The following is a 14,532-nucleotide window of genomic DNA, read 5'->3' on the forward strand; positions in this document are numbered from 1 at the left end:
CTGTTTTGGCGGCAGACTTTGAGGACACGTCAGTTTCGTTAGCAGATCAGCTGAGATCACCTGAGTTTTGTCAGTGGAGCCACTGAGGACTGGTCAGTTTCCTCAGTTGATTAACTGATTGCTGAGACACCAACATTGCTGTTTAATATATTTTTTTAAAATGCCAAAAAAATAATGGACTAAAAAGTACTGGAAGCACAGGTGAAAACTTTAAAATATCAAGTAGGATTCAGGGCTCTCTTTCCCCTCAGGGCAGTAGAAGTTTTTTTTTTCCTTTAAGGCACCAACGTTGCTATTTAATTTTTTTTTTTTAAATCAGGGGGGGGAAACCTGGATTGGTTTTCACCCTAGTCTTGTTTTCACCATTCCTCCTTTTGCCTCCCTCCCTCCCGCCCTCGGCAATCAGTGGCGGCAGCTTTTCCCTTGAAGCCCCTGCTGCCCTGACTCCAGAGGCAACAAGGGTGGGTTTGGGAGAGGGGCACTTTGGCTTATGTGTTTTAATGCTTTAATACTGACTTTATTTATTCCTCAGTTTTCTCATTAAGGGGGACCCCAAGTAGCTTACAGCATTCTCTCCTAATCCATTTTATCCTCACAATAACCCTACGAGGTAGATTAAAATCCATGAGTTGGGTGAGAATAAAGGTAGCCTAGGGGCCCCATCATTGCTAAACTACCCCTGTATGGCAGAGGGATCTGCTTGCCAGAGTGGATGTGGCATGAACCACACACAGCAGGGGTGATACTTCATGCTTGCCTCTTCTCTGTCTCCTGCTTGGTGGTTCACCATGCCAAGCCAGGTAGTTCCCACATGGTCAAAAAAATCTTATCACATGTTTCCAGTATTCCATCTGGCAACCCTACATAAAATCTACTTCTAAAGCCAGTTTGTAGATTCCGTTCTGCTTCTTCCATTGCCTGAGAGAGTTTGGTACCATCTTTCCTTGAGAGAATAAGTCACCTTTCTGAAGGCTTCCCCTCCACATACACAAAAATCTTGTTTCCCAGAAACAGACCTCGATTCTCGTACCACAAAAAAGAATACCTGCTCATAATTCCACAAAAAGGAATACCTCCCAAATTCCCTTAAATCTGAAATAAACACAGAACAGAAGGATTTGTTTAATTAATTAATTAATTAATTAATTGTTTATTTAGAAATTGTTTGTGCCGCCTCTCCAGGTAACCTGCCTGAAAACAGCTGATTCCAAATGATGCCATAATTGGGCCATCACAAGAAAAGAACTGTAATAGTACAACTAAAGGCCCAATGCCCAATTATTCTACAAGGCAAACCATCAGCAGGGTTATTTCTCCCACTCCTCTTGCGTGCAGTAATCCCTTAAAATCCTTAGTACCTAAAGAAGCTTAGGCATCTGTAGTTAAAAGTATGTCTAAGTAACCATTAAGCACACTGAAGCTAGGACACACTAACGGCAAATCACTGAAAATCTGTGTTCTTATTCAATATTTTATTTATTTTATTATTTATTTGATTTATACCCTGCCCTCCCCACAAATGGGCTCAGAGCAGCTAACAACATTCATAAAACAGTGAATTAATCACAAAACCATAAAATCAATAATAACCTTTAAAAAGTCATTAAAATAGTCGAGGCGCAGGCTATTTAAATAAATATTTGGGAGTCCGTATATGGGCACAGTAGATGGGCATAGTAGATGGCTGAGGGAAGCCCCAGAAAAAGGGGTGGTCTTAGATGGAAGAAGGGGAACACCCGCTGGCACTCAGCCAAAGGCCCGGTGGAACATCTCCAGGTAGCCCTTAAGAGGTGTAGCTTTCAAAAGATGACTATTTCTCATCTATAGGCAATAGATGGGAGTCATCTTCTGAAAGGAACATTTCCTTCACAGAACCATCGTGAGGATGAATGAAAGGATGCTATATTAACTATATCCATAACTATACACATAACATACAGCAAACTTTTTTGCTCAACCTCAGTCAATACTCCTCCTTGCCTAGCCCACTTACCACTTGTCCAGGGAAGTCCCATGAATCCTAGCACAGCCTTTTTGATAGTCAAAGGGTCCCTTTTTCACACTCCCAGGCTGGTTGAATCCAGCTCATATTATATTAACTGTTATGAACAGTTTCAGCACAATACTTTATGACCCACAATAAGGCTAATGTACACCAACTGCAATCAGTTGGAAACACTTTCTCTTCTGTCATGCATTCAAAATTCATTGACAAAAATATTCCATAAGGAAATCAGTTATGAAATTATAAACGGTTAATATTTCTTGTTATAAAAGGCATAGGCAATGCAAACAAATTGAAACTGAACCCAGACAAGACAGAAGTGTTGCTGATTGGAAAGGCAGAGATCTTGAAGGACACTGTTCTTTCTGCCTCTAAAGGGGTTCAGTTGACCCTGGCTGATCCAGTGAAGAGCCTAAGGGTTATACTGACTCCAGAGCAGTTGCTAAAGGAGCAAGTAAATGAAGTGGTAATAAACGCCTTCTCCCAACTCAGACTAGCCTGGAAGATGGCCTCCTACCTTGACATGGCTGATCTGGCCATGGATCCATGCCATGATAACACTGAGACTGTAACGCTCTCTACATAGCTCTCTCCTCAAAATCAACACAGAGACTCCAGCTGGTGCAGAACACTGCAGCTCATTTACTTAGAGGAGCTAGACAGAGCATGCATATCACTCCCACTCTGCAGTCACTCCACTGGCTACCCATCAGTTACCAGGCTCAATTCAAGGTTTTGACTATCACAAGGCCCTTCATGGCCTTGGCCCTTCATTTCCAAATACCTTAAAATAAGTCAATTCGCATTTGTCATCTATATGAAATATAGATAAAGTTATAAGGTCTTCCATCCTTTGAATTATGGGAGGTGGGAATTGGGTCTCCCCAATGTTGTAATATAAATCTTTTTAGCTACGGTAAGGGCACAGAGGGTCCATTTTTATCAGTTAGGTTACAGGTAGGTACAGTTTAAAAGTACATATCCTCAAAAATCAATGGGTATTCTAATGCAAAATTAATATGAGTAATAACTTCCTCCCAAAAAGATTTTCTGGGGGTATAAAGGAAACATTTAGAGTGCTATGGAATAAAAAGATCACATGAAGTGTGAGTTCCTGAGATAGATTCCTGAGGTTGCGAGCTACCAATTCATGTCAAATGCATGAGGTAACTCTTGTAAGATGAAAATGATGACTGTATCATGTAGACTAGAATGAAATCAATATAGTACCTTTTATTACAATCAAACAAATTGACACAAAAACACTGAGCAAGCTTTTAAGCTCACCAGAACTCTTCATCAGACTGTACATTTTTTTTCACCTAGACTAGACCAGAGTTTTCTTTCATTCATGCTCTAACCATCTCTTCGACCCACATCATCAGATCCAGCTCCACAGAAAACCAAGAAGCCTCTATCAGCAGGAAGAACAAGCAATCACGGCACAAAAAAGAGCCCATTCTACTATTTAATTTTGGTGCAGGATTGTTATATGGAGGGTTGCTGATCTCAAGGGACTGGAGATCTCCTAGAATTACAACTGATCTCCAGACCAGTTCCCCTGGAGAAAATGGCAGCTTTGAAGGGTGGACTCTGTAGCATTATACCCCACTGAGGTCCCTACTCAAACCCATCCCCCTAAGCTCCTCTCCCAAATCTCCAGGAATTTTCCAATTCAAATTTGGCAACCCTAATTATATGGTATAATCAAATTATCTTTACTGTTAACTAAAAGAAAGGGAAAAATTTGAAGAAGCCTGAACTACTGAGAATATGAAGGGAAATTTTTTTTAAAACCCTTTTGAACTTGATATCTAAGGAACTGCAATGCACAAAAGTAGCCAAAAATATATCAACTAAATCATGCCCTTATATTTTGAGTCAGCTCATCCTCAGCTACTAAGCCATTTGTTTAACCCTCACTTCACTTGAAGATGGCAAGAATAATGTGGAGTACAATTTAGCAGTCAAATGGTGTTAAGGGACAGAAAATCTCATGCTAAATGAGCAAAGGGTATGTATGTATCAGAGCAATGAATTACCCTGTTCAAAACAAGAGGGGAAAAAAGATGTCAGAATCCTCATGATGGCAGGATCACAGATGCTGAATGGCTAATAGAGCAGAACATTTTACAGCCCAGTGAGCTGTGGGAGGCTTAGAAATCTGTCACATACCCTTTGATTTGTCTGAGTGGGGACAGGACAGGAGTATTAAATTGCAAGATGAAGAAAGAAAATGAACAACACAAACATAAATACTAACTCTCAAATTACACTACTAGTTAAGTTTATTCTTCCAATAAAACCCCTTTAAGTACTGGAACAGAGAAGATGCTTGCTAGAACGATTACCTCCGCGTGCCAAATAATCATAGTACTTTTTCCTCTATACTATGCACTATACATTTGGATTGTCCAAGATCCTGGGATGGGGGTAGATTTTCATGTTCATGTTACAGTATGTGAGGCTATAGATGTCAAGAGGCCAATTCTACAAACAGCAACTTAAGTAAATCACAATTTAGACAAATATAAATTATGCATGACTTTTTTTTGAACTATATTATTTTACAGCAATAGCTGTCACAACATCCTCTATACAATCCCCTTGGACTTTGACTACTAGGATCCATGCAGACATAATGCATTTAACTATGGAAGCAGGCCATGGGCTGTAATATCGACAAAGTCCATGCTGAGCTACATTCTTTGTTTCTGAACTGGCTGCTTTGCACACTCTCTCCCTCTCCCTCTCTCTCTCAGGGCCGACCCAAAGTTTTTTCTTGACCTAGGCAAACTATGACTTTTCTGGCACCCATTCAATTTATTTATAAAGGGATATCATCATCATCATCATCACCACCACCACCACCACCACCACCCCTCTATCTGATTCTTAATATGGTCTAATCTGTAAATACTTAAATCCAGAGACTGGAGCCACAAACAGATAAGAAAGATCTTTCTAAAGATCTAAGAAAAGCCCCAGGTTTGCAGAAAAACCTGAAATCTAAAACAAACATGGGGAGGGTGTTTAACCCCCTTAACAGAAACAGTACCTGTAGCTTTAAGAAACAAATATCCCAAGAGGTCACTGCTAGGCAACCACAACAGTATTGCCAGCCTTCAAGTCTTCAACAGCTTTCAGTCAAAATAACCTTTTCCAGGGTTGTTTTGGCCTTTGAGGAAGGACTCAGAGAGCTAGTTAGGGCCAGGCCTGGCAGCAACTTCTGAGCTACTTTCTACCAGTGATTTGCATAATACCCAGCCCCAGCTGCTTGTTACTGTCCAATATCAGCTACCACATGAAAGCAAGTGGTATAGTGGTAGAAAAGAGCAAGAGTCCAGTAGCACCTATAAGACATAACAAAATTTGTGGTAGGGTATGAGCTTTCGTGAGCCACAGCTTACTTCTTCAGATTCTGTGGCTCATGAAAGCTCATACCCTACCACAAATTTTGTTATGTCTTATAGGTGCTACTGGACTCTTGCTCTTTTCTAGAGGTGTAGTGGTTAGAGTTTCAGACTAGGATCTGGATGACCCAGGTTCAAATCCCCTGTCTGCTATGGTGCTCAATGTGTGACCTTAGGCCAATCACGTACCCTCAGCCTAGCCTATCTCAGAGTTATTGTGTGGATAAAACTGAGGACAGAAGAATAATGGAGGAGAGGAGAATGATGTAAGCTGCTTTGGAGAAATGGAATGTACAAATGAAGTAAATAAATAATAGATACGGCTGAAGATAGGGGACAGATAAAAGGTTGGGGGAAGGAGAAAATTAAGCAGGGAAAGGTGAGAATATGGGGGCCGACAGGAGGAGGAAAAGAGTAAATGGTGTGGGAAAGGGGATACTGGAGAAAGTGAACCCACAAGTCCTTGCAGGTTCCCCACGGCCATGGCGCGACCGGTCATGGCCTGGCAGTCCAGCCCAGCGATTGGAAGCACGCAGAATTTTCCCAGGCAGAGGCTGTAAGGGGACAAATCTTTGCCACTCTCATCTTTGGGGGAATCAATCATCAATTTCTGAATGTGTGCAAGGCTCGAATCCTGTGCAGAGCTACTTGAGAGCAAATCCCATTGAACTTAACGGGAATGCTTCCCAGCTGTTAAGTTAAAAAACATTTCAGTTTAGAAATGGTACATTCTCACAAAACATTGCAAGGGAAAACATTCAGCAACATATGATTTTCGTTACCCATGTATTCTTCCCCGACATTCCTATTTTTCACATTTATGTCAGAACAATTTCATTTTTTTAACAGCTACCACATAGTACACTCCAGTATGGCTGTTTAAGTTAATTATGACAATTACAATGTTTTGCTTAAAGGAAGTAACGCCATTATTACATTGAGAGAGCAATATATAATACACTGTAGCTAATCATGGATGAATTAGAAGCAGCATGTTCTGAAATGTGTCCACATGTACTGACTACAAAGTAGATGGTGATTCCTGGCACTCTATAACAGATGCTGTTGAAACGTATTATCCATTTTTTTCCAAAGTAAACCCTGATAGAGCATAACCCCCTTGCATGAGACTATTATAAAGATCCATATTTAAGCATATATTGAAATCCTAGTCTTATTCTGTTTTTTAACATTCTTATAGCAGCGATTCGAAATCTCCATTAACCACCTGACAATTTTCTGCTTTTCCATGATTAATTCTAAAAACATGACCAGGGGTCCCGCATCTCCAATAGCCTCTTTCCTTTCCCTACTTCCTTCTCTCCCTCGCCAACCGAGGAGAAATCTTTTTTCTCTCAATGTTTGGGCTTGACACAACCCCCACGTTCAGTTTTAAAAGCTCTTCTCTCCCCTAGCAGAAAATAGGCAGGAAGGGGAAAGTCAGCTGCTTCCAAGCTCTGCCAAATATCACCCATCAAAGCTTTAGAGATGCTAATGGCTTTCCTGGATAGAAACAATGAAATGGTCAGCTCACACCTTAACTGGGAATCTGATCCCTAGGAGGTACACAGAGACGGGGTGGGTGAGGGGTGGGGGGACTAGACTATATCTTCCTGGAGGTTTCAGGAAAGGATTCTTTGACCCACACGCAGGTGAGAAAATAGAAGAAATAAAATCCCTTGGCTCAAAAGGAGAAGGGTCTATTTGCAAAGTCCATTTTTGCAAGGTCAATTCTAGAGGAAGGAGCTCTCACACCTGAGCTCCATCTTGATGGTCACCATTGCCACGTGGAACAGACAAAGGGTGAGCTGCACAGACAAAACTCCAAGGCATATGGAAGCTTTTAGAACTCTGTCACATCTGTGTTAAAACAGCCTGCCTCAGATCAGCTAGGGCATGTACAGAGGGACAGGAATTGTGTGTTTACACATTTCTTTTGTACAATCCATTGCTCTGCGGACAGTATGAATGTGAACATTTTACTTTTTAATAAATTCTTTACTATTTTGAATGCTGGGAATTGTTCTCCATACCACACAGACCGCCACCATTTAAACACACTATTCAAACCAGGCGCCAGGAGAACAGAGGCAGACAGTTGGTAACTTGCTGTTTCCCTGGGAGTTTTGCAAGTGTACGGAGCAGTCCTTGAACTAACAAGTCACTGGCTAATGGAGGAAGCAGGCACTAGGCAGAGCCTTAGAATGGCAATACAGGAAGCAACTGACCTCTCAGCTAAGGTAGTTATGGGACGAGGAATTTCTTTTTCCAAAATTCACTTTTTAAATAATAGCCAACAGATGCTTCTTATCTGTGATTTGCAAGACACTTAGAGCTCCACCTAAGGCCCATTTGCCATCCCCCCTCAATTGCCCAAGAAACAGTGCTGGGGGTGGGGCAAGCCAGCAACCATTAAAAGGTCACTGTTACAATTTCTGGATAAACTTGAATAAGTTGGGGTTTATTTAGGAATGACAAGACCAGTATATCTGAGAATCCCGGATTTATTCAGGATTCCCCTAATATACTTGAAAAATATTAATAAGTTTTTTTCAGGTATATTTTCAGACCAAGTATCATGCACCCATATCCCCAACATGGTGCCCATGAGCGCCATGGCACTCACCAGTACTTCCAAGGACTCCTGCCAACCTTTTCAGAAAGTCAGGGCTTGTTACTGGCTGCTTTCATACAAATGAAAAGATCAGGAGGACTGGGAAGCACCTGGGCTTTCTTTAATCAATGTGTAGTTCCATTCCCCTTTCAACCTCTCCTTCTTCCCAGAAGAATGGAGAAGAGAGGTATTCTATTTGATGGATACTTGGTTTGGCTCCATTTTAGGACTGATTCTGCTTCTTATGGCAGCCATTTGGGGAAGGTGTTCATCACTCCTCTCAAAATTCCAAAGTGTGGGGCTCAAAAAGGTTGGGGATCCCTGCACTAGAGTATATGCAGTGTTGTAACAGAATCTGTAACAGATTTGCCTTGTTTCAGGCACTGACTTTTGGGACAGGCATTCAACAGAGGCTTGCACTGGCACTATGAGCAGAAGGGTGAAAGCACGAGGGCTCTTGGCCCATGGCTCTTAGCCTAGGATGTGCAGCTGGGGCACAGACATCACCTGTTCCAAGTGCAGGACACCAGTAGAGAGGAAGAATTCCACAACTGACATGCCTGGTTACCAGGAGCAGCTGGCATGGAAACATCGCCTGTGGAACACTGCTTATATTAATATACCATGACTGTAGCCCTGGACTGTTGTTTAAGCCATTATGGCCACTAGCATGTTGAGTATGTGAATATATAGCTTTTGGGGGGGGGGTACATTTTTGAGCTTTCTCTAGCCAGCGCATGATGTATGGTGGATGTCCTATTCCAGAGTTAATTGGACCTGGTAGATATGGGCAAGGGCTCTATAAAAGGTGGTCAGTACCAGAAAGTAGATACGGCTTGTATAATAGAGACATTATGGGAGGAAAAAGATGTGGTATGTCTATCCCTTCTCCTGACCACTCAAACAGGTGGTTAACCACCTGCTACTTTAAAAACCATCCCTAGGCAAAAAGATGTGGCAAATTACTGTCATGGTCTCTAATCTGCCCTTTCTGGGCAAAGTGACTGCAATAGCTGACCAAGTCCAGGACTTCTAGGATAATTCTGATGCTTTGGACCCAATTCAGGCCAGGCTATGGGACAGAGATTGCTCTGGTGGTGTTAGCTGATGATCTCCACTTGAACGTAGACAAAGGCCATGCATCTTTGTTGCTCCTCCAAAATCTATCTGCAGCCTTTGATACAGTAGACCATAAAATCTTGCTGAGGCGCCTGGAGGCAGAAATGGGTATCAAGGGATATCTCTTAGACTGTTTTCAATCATTTCTCCTGGAATGGACTCAAAGATTGGCTCTTGAGGACCAGCTGCAGAATGGGAATAATCTTGCGGGGTTCCACAGGGCACAATCTTATCCCTCATATTATTCAACCTCTATGTAATGCATTGTGGCACCCCATCTCCACTTCTGCAGGTGCTTCTGCAGGTGCCACCATGTACATGGGCAAAAGAAACAGCTAATCATATACATGATGTGATGGCCCTCACTTTATGGAATGGCCTATCTGAGGAGGTCAGGGAAGCTCCCACTCTCCTGGCGTTCTGCAAACTATGCAAAACTGAATTATTCAAGAGGGCTTCTTACTCAGATAGGAGGGCTGTATTGTAAGGAAGTGGTCTCAAGAGATCCATCAATAAAGGCCTAGGGAACCAATCAGTAAAGGGATGACCACAGACTTCACTACTATTGCTGTAAGTATGATCCCACTGGGTAGTTCCTATGTTTTTTTTAATGTCAGTCATAGAATTGCTTGTGCTCTGTTTCAACATTTCTTCAGCTCTGTATTGGATTTCTGCTGGTTTTGAAATCTTTGCAAATGTGCATGTCTATGCCCATTACATGTTTATTGAAATGACTTTTGATATTGACTGTACTGACACACACTGCGTAATCTGCCCTGAGTCTCAGTGAGAGAGCCAGAATATAAACAAACAAACAAACAAATAAAATTCTACAGTGGTTCTGTTTCCGCTTGTGCAACAGATTTTGAACAACCTAGCATGAAGTCTGAAAGAATCCATCCACAAGGTGAAAGCATCCTTCTGACAAAGAAGGGAACCTTTCAATGCCACCTTGTACTTGTGGTTTACCTAATGTGGTAGTGAACAGGGACACAAAGTAAACGGAAATGCTACTGAAATCCAACAAACATGGATACAGTAGTGTTACGAAATGTAGATCTGGTTGAGGTGTTTTAAAGGTATTATGTTTACAGGGTTTAGAAAGCAGAGAGAATCTGGATGATATACCAGGGGAAGATGTGACTTCGAAAATGTCTTCTCTTGAAAATGTCATCATTTCTTGCACATTAATAATTCCAAGTCGCATATCAAACATATTTTATTCCATCAAGACTATCTAAAGTATACGGATATTTGAGCACCAAATCCTGTTAAATCCTCATGATAGTAAAGGCAAACAGCTGATGCAGTTACAAAGAAACATCTAAAGAAACACGTAAACTGTCTAGCAGTTCAATATAAAAGGCTGAATCTCAAGCAACTGATATGATGACTAATACAGAAAAAGGTTGGATCCAGCATTTCCATTCCTCTAACAGAGGAAGCATTGCACTACGCAAGAGGTCCGGTGCCAGCCCAGCATGGTACTTCTGGCGACGGAACACTTGTGTCAGAGGAAGGTTCCCCCAATAGAGGAGAATGATTGAATCCAACCCATTGTGAACAAGTATTCTCCATGTTAAATGTACATCCTGCTGCTCTGATACCTGTGCCCATACCAACAACAGGATTTTCTTTTTAAATGCCAGCATGGTTTAACTCAATATTATAAATCTGTTCCCCTGACACAATCACTCTTTGTAATAAGATTAGCATCTGAAAGTGAAAAAGAGAACAAAGTTTGTAACCCACAATAAAAGCAGATGACTTGTAAAAACACACAGTCTGTAAATCACAACCATAATTACACAGAGAAGGCAAGAGTATTATAAAACACATACTGCTTCGGTTAATCTTTTTTGCCGGGCTGTATGGAAAATTTAACACACTGCCAACCTCACAGCTTGTCTCATTTATGCAAACGGATTTTTGAAATGCTCTTCCATTTTCCCAAATATAAATAATCTAGCTGGCAAAGGATGACATTTCTTCCAAGACATCTTGTAATCATATAGATGCGTTTTCCTTGCCACTTTCTCTGTGACAAACTTTACCTACATTTGCCCTGGCCAAGCATCACGCACATTCTATCAAAGAACAGAAGAACGGTCAGCCTTGTTTCCAAGACAGAACTGCTCTTCACAATCACACAGGGAACGAAAAAAGCATGGACTGTGTCACAAGGCCACCCTTTTAATTCTGTTTGTAAGCCAAGCTCATCTATATGAAGCTTCCTGTGATGTGCAAAGGGCAGATCTTTGATGTTCATGCTGACACCCAAGGCAAGTTTTTGGTGGAGTGCCTACAAGTGTGGCATTTCTACAGCACATGAAAAATAGTTTATTCAATGCAACTCAGATTAACCAGGTTTCAATGTGACCCACTGGTTCAAGTTATCATATTCTTTGTTTCTGAAAAACATCAAGTGGAGAAGACACACAGCAACTGAACGCAGCGTATGAAAGCAGAATGCACAACTTGACAAAGCACTGCTCTAAAAATGGTTCTTACAATTAGCCCCTTTGAATGTACCTTCTTTACTAACAACCTGAAGAATAAATACCCTGGGTGGTATCCCTAATGGTTGGCTAATGGAAGTACCTTCCTCCAATGCCGGCATGCTTCTCATCTCTGGTCAGTTCCAGAACAGTGACTGAAGGTTGTGGGGGGGAGGAGATTTTCACTGATTTTGTGTGTGTGTGTGTGTGTGTGTGTGTGTGTGTGTGTGTGTGTGTGTGTGTGTGTGTGTGTGTGTGTGTGTGTGTGTGTGTGTGTGTGTGTGTGTGTGTGTGTGTGTGTGTGTGTGTGTGTGTGTGTGTGTGTGTGTTGCCTCTCTCTATCAACAGTCCCCAACTTTCTCCAAATGCAGAGAATTCTGAACATTGTGAAGTTGAAAACATACACTATGAGATGGATGGAGTTTGGTGGGTAGACTGAAGTTGATGATAACTTTGTTCAGTTCATCAGAGGGAAGATTGTAGTTCCTGGGGAGCTCCTGGAGGTGTTTCAGAAGCTTCTTTCTGGGGTGGTCCCGGGACCTCAGCCTGCTCAACATTCGGTTTCTTCACTTGGGTGAGGAACGGTCAGTGTTCAGGTCCATAACAGAACTCTGGGTGGCTCAAAACAGCAGCGACAGGCAGGGGGGAAGTGATAAGGAATGGGGTTGTGGTTGGGAGGAAGAGGGGTTTAACTCTTCCTCCCACGTGGTTCCCGCAACTGAAAATGCCCTAGGCTGATTTCAGCCCTGCTTGGAAAAAAAGACCAGGACAACATTGGGGACTTCTCTTCTTTCCCCACAGTGGGACATTTTCAATTGAGGAAATGGCACAAGAGCAAGAGTAGACCAGGTCTTTAACTTACTGGGAAAGTCCCCAGTGGTCTGCTACCCTGAAGGCCACTGGCTGCCCCGGAGTAAGCCAAGCCTCGCTACAATGGTGGTGCCACCAGTCAGCATTGGAGACAACAACCTGGTGGCCTGAGGAGCTGCCGTAACTGCGGGGGCCACTTGGTTCAGCTTCCTCTTGGGCCACTGTGATCCTACATGAAGGAATGGTTGAAACTCTGACTTTCCCCAACACCATCACTCTAGTCCACATATGCCCCTCTACAACACACAGTTGAACTTTAGGGCTGAATGTTGGGAGTTCCAATAATGGAATCTACATGTGTAGTTTAACCCCTAAGGACACAGATATTGAGGTTAGCTAGCAAATCCACACTAGCTAAATTTACTCTCTGCTTATCTAATCTCTCGAGCATCATAAGAGTCGATAATGCTAGGGCCACTACTTCCCCACTGCTAAGCTAATATTATGCAATACCAGATCTGTAAGGAACAAAAGCTCCACACTGGAATAAAGATAATCATAGATAAAACAGGAAGAATAAGAGATAGAGGAAATAGTTTGCTCTTTAAGGTAGTTTTTAAAATATACAATTAAAATATATAACTATTCATATAACATACTTCACATCGTCAAAAGTACTTCTTAAACTTTTTAGCAACACATATCATAGCCCCATAGGCTGTTGTCGATAACATTATCCCACACTGCTAATAAGACACCATAATCCTATGCACAATCCTTTTGCATAATCCTATGCAAAAATGTGCTTAGACAGGAGTCACTCTAAATAGGATTGTACTGTAAGATAGACAGTGGCTTCCTGAGGTCACCTAGTAATTTTGTAGCCAGGGTAATATTTGAACAGGGACTTCACTCCATCTGCCACTGCATTATGAAAGCTCCAACTGGTACAAAATGCTGGAGCCAAATTACATCATGCAGTTTTGAAAGAACGTCACCGAATGCCTATTTGCTTTGAAGCCCAAGTCCAGGTTCTGTGTATAACCTTTAAAGGCTCTAACAGTCTGTGACCAGGATGTTTACAAGTTCCCTTTCTCCCATACTTCATGCCCACTACTTAAGCTGTGTCAGACAGGCTGTATGCCCTTGCCTGCTGTAGAAAGATGGGACGCCAAAGCCACCCCTGCTTAGGGAACCCCCTTCCAGTGGAGGTTGGCATGATACCTAGCCTTGCTTTGTTTTAACTTGCCATCAGGCTAAAAAATTCTTTTCACCTACTCTTTTAACTGCGGTGGTTTATAATCTACTTACTGTATTTCACTTTTATGATTGTGAGCTGCCTCATGAAGCTGTAAGGGTTGTAAGTTCAGGATATAAATTTATTTTTAAAAAATTCACTGCATTCCCTTTTTTCTAAAAGAAAAGTCTGATTGAAAATATGCTAGAATCTGTGGCTTGGCTGTTAGTAACTACTGGTGTTAGCGTAATGTAAGAGCGCTTTGACGAGTTGCAAATTTTACTTCCCTATAAATAGGGATGCACAAAAATGCTACACTTATGACTAAACACACATTTATGTAGCCTGGGGTGGGGGGAGGATGTGCACACGCTTTCAATGCAAACATTACATTATCAGAGCTACATTGCTATTTGCTGACTCAAGTTAATCAAGCCTGTCTGTGAACTCTGTACAAGAAAGACAACGGGCAAGGCTTATTGGATAGTATTCCCATCAAATTAAAAGCTTCATTAATGGGAGACTGACAACAGACCAGCCAGCTGAAGTACATGCAAGCACTAAAGATAGCAGCTTACTGACCACAGCACCTCAGCAACTGCTCAACAGAGCTGCCAGGTATCAAGTGGGACTGGCAAGTATAAAAGGACCCACTGCCAAGCAGTGGATTATGGTAATTATTCAATGGCACAAGTGAAGTCTCAAAAAGATTTATCAGCAAAGTTATTTACTATCACACATAGTGGTATTAGGAAGAAGCGATACATACATTCATTACTGTCTAGAAAGAGATTTCCAAGAAAATAACAAGAATGCTTTGAAACAAAGTTTGATGT

General features: G+C 41.8%; 1 protein-coding gene across 1 annotated transcript in view; it reads right to left on the bottom strand.

The window, feature by feature from the left end:
* The window catches only part of DCHS2 (dachsous cadherin-related 2), a 138,015-nt gene that overhangs the window by 74,534 nt on the left and 48,949 nt on the right, over positions 1-14,532 (bottom strand). The window lies entirely within an intron of this gene.

This window comes from Eublepharis macularius, chromosome 10, assembly GCF_028583425.1.
Source record: "Eublepharis macularius isolate TG4126 chromosome 10, MPM_Emac_v1.0, whole genome shotgun sequence".
NCBI lineage: Eukaryota > Metazoa > Chordata > Lepidosauria > Squamata > Eublepharidae > Eublepharis > Eublepharis macularius.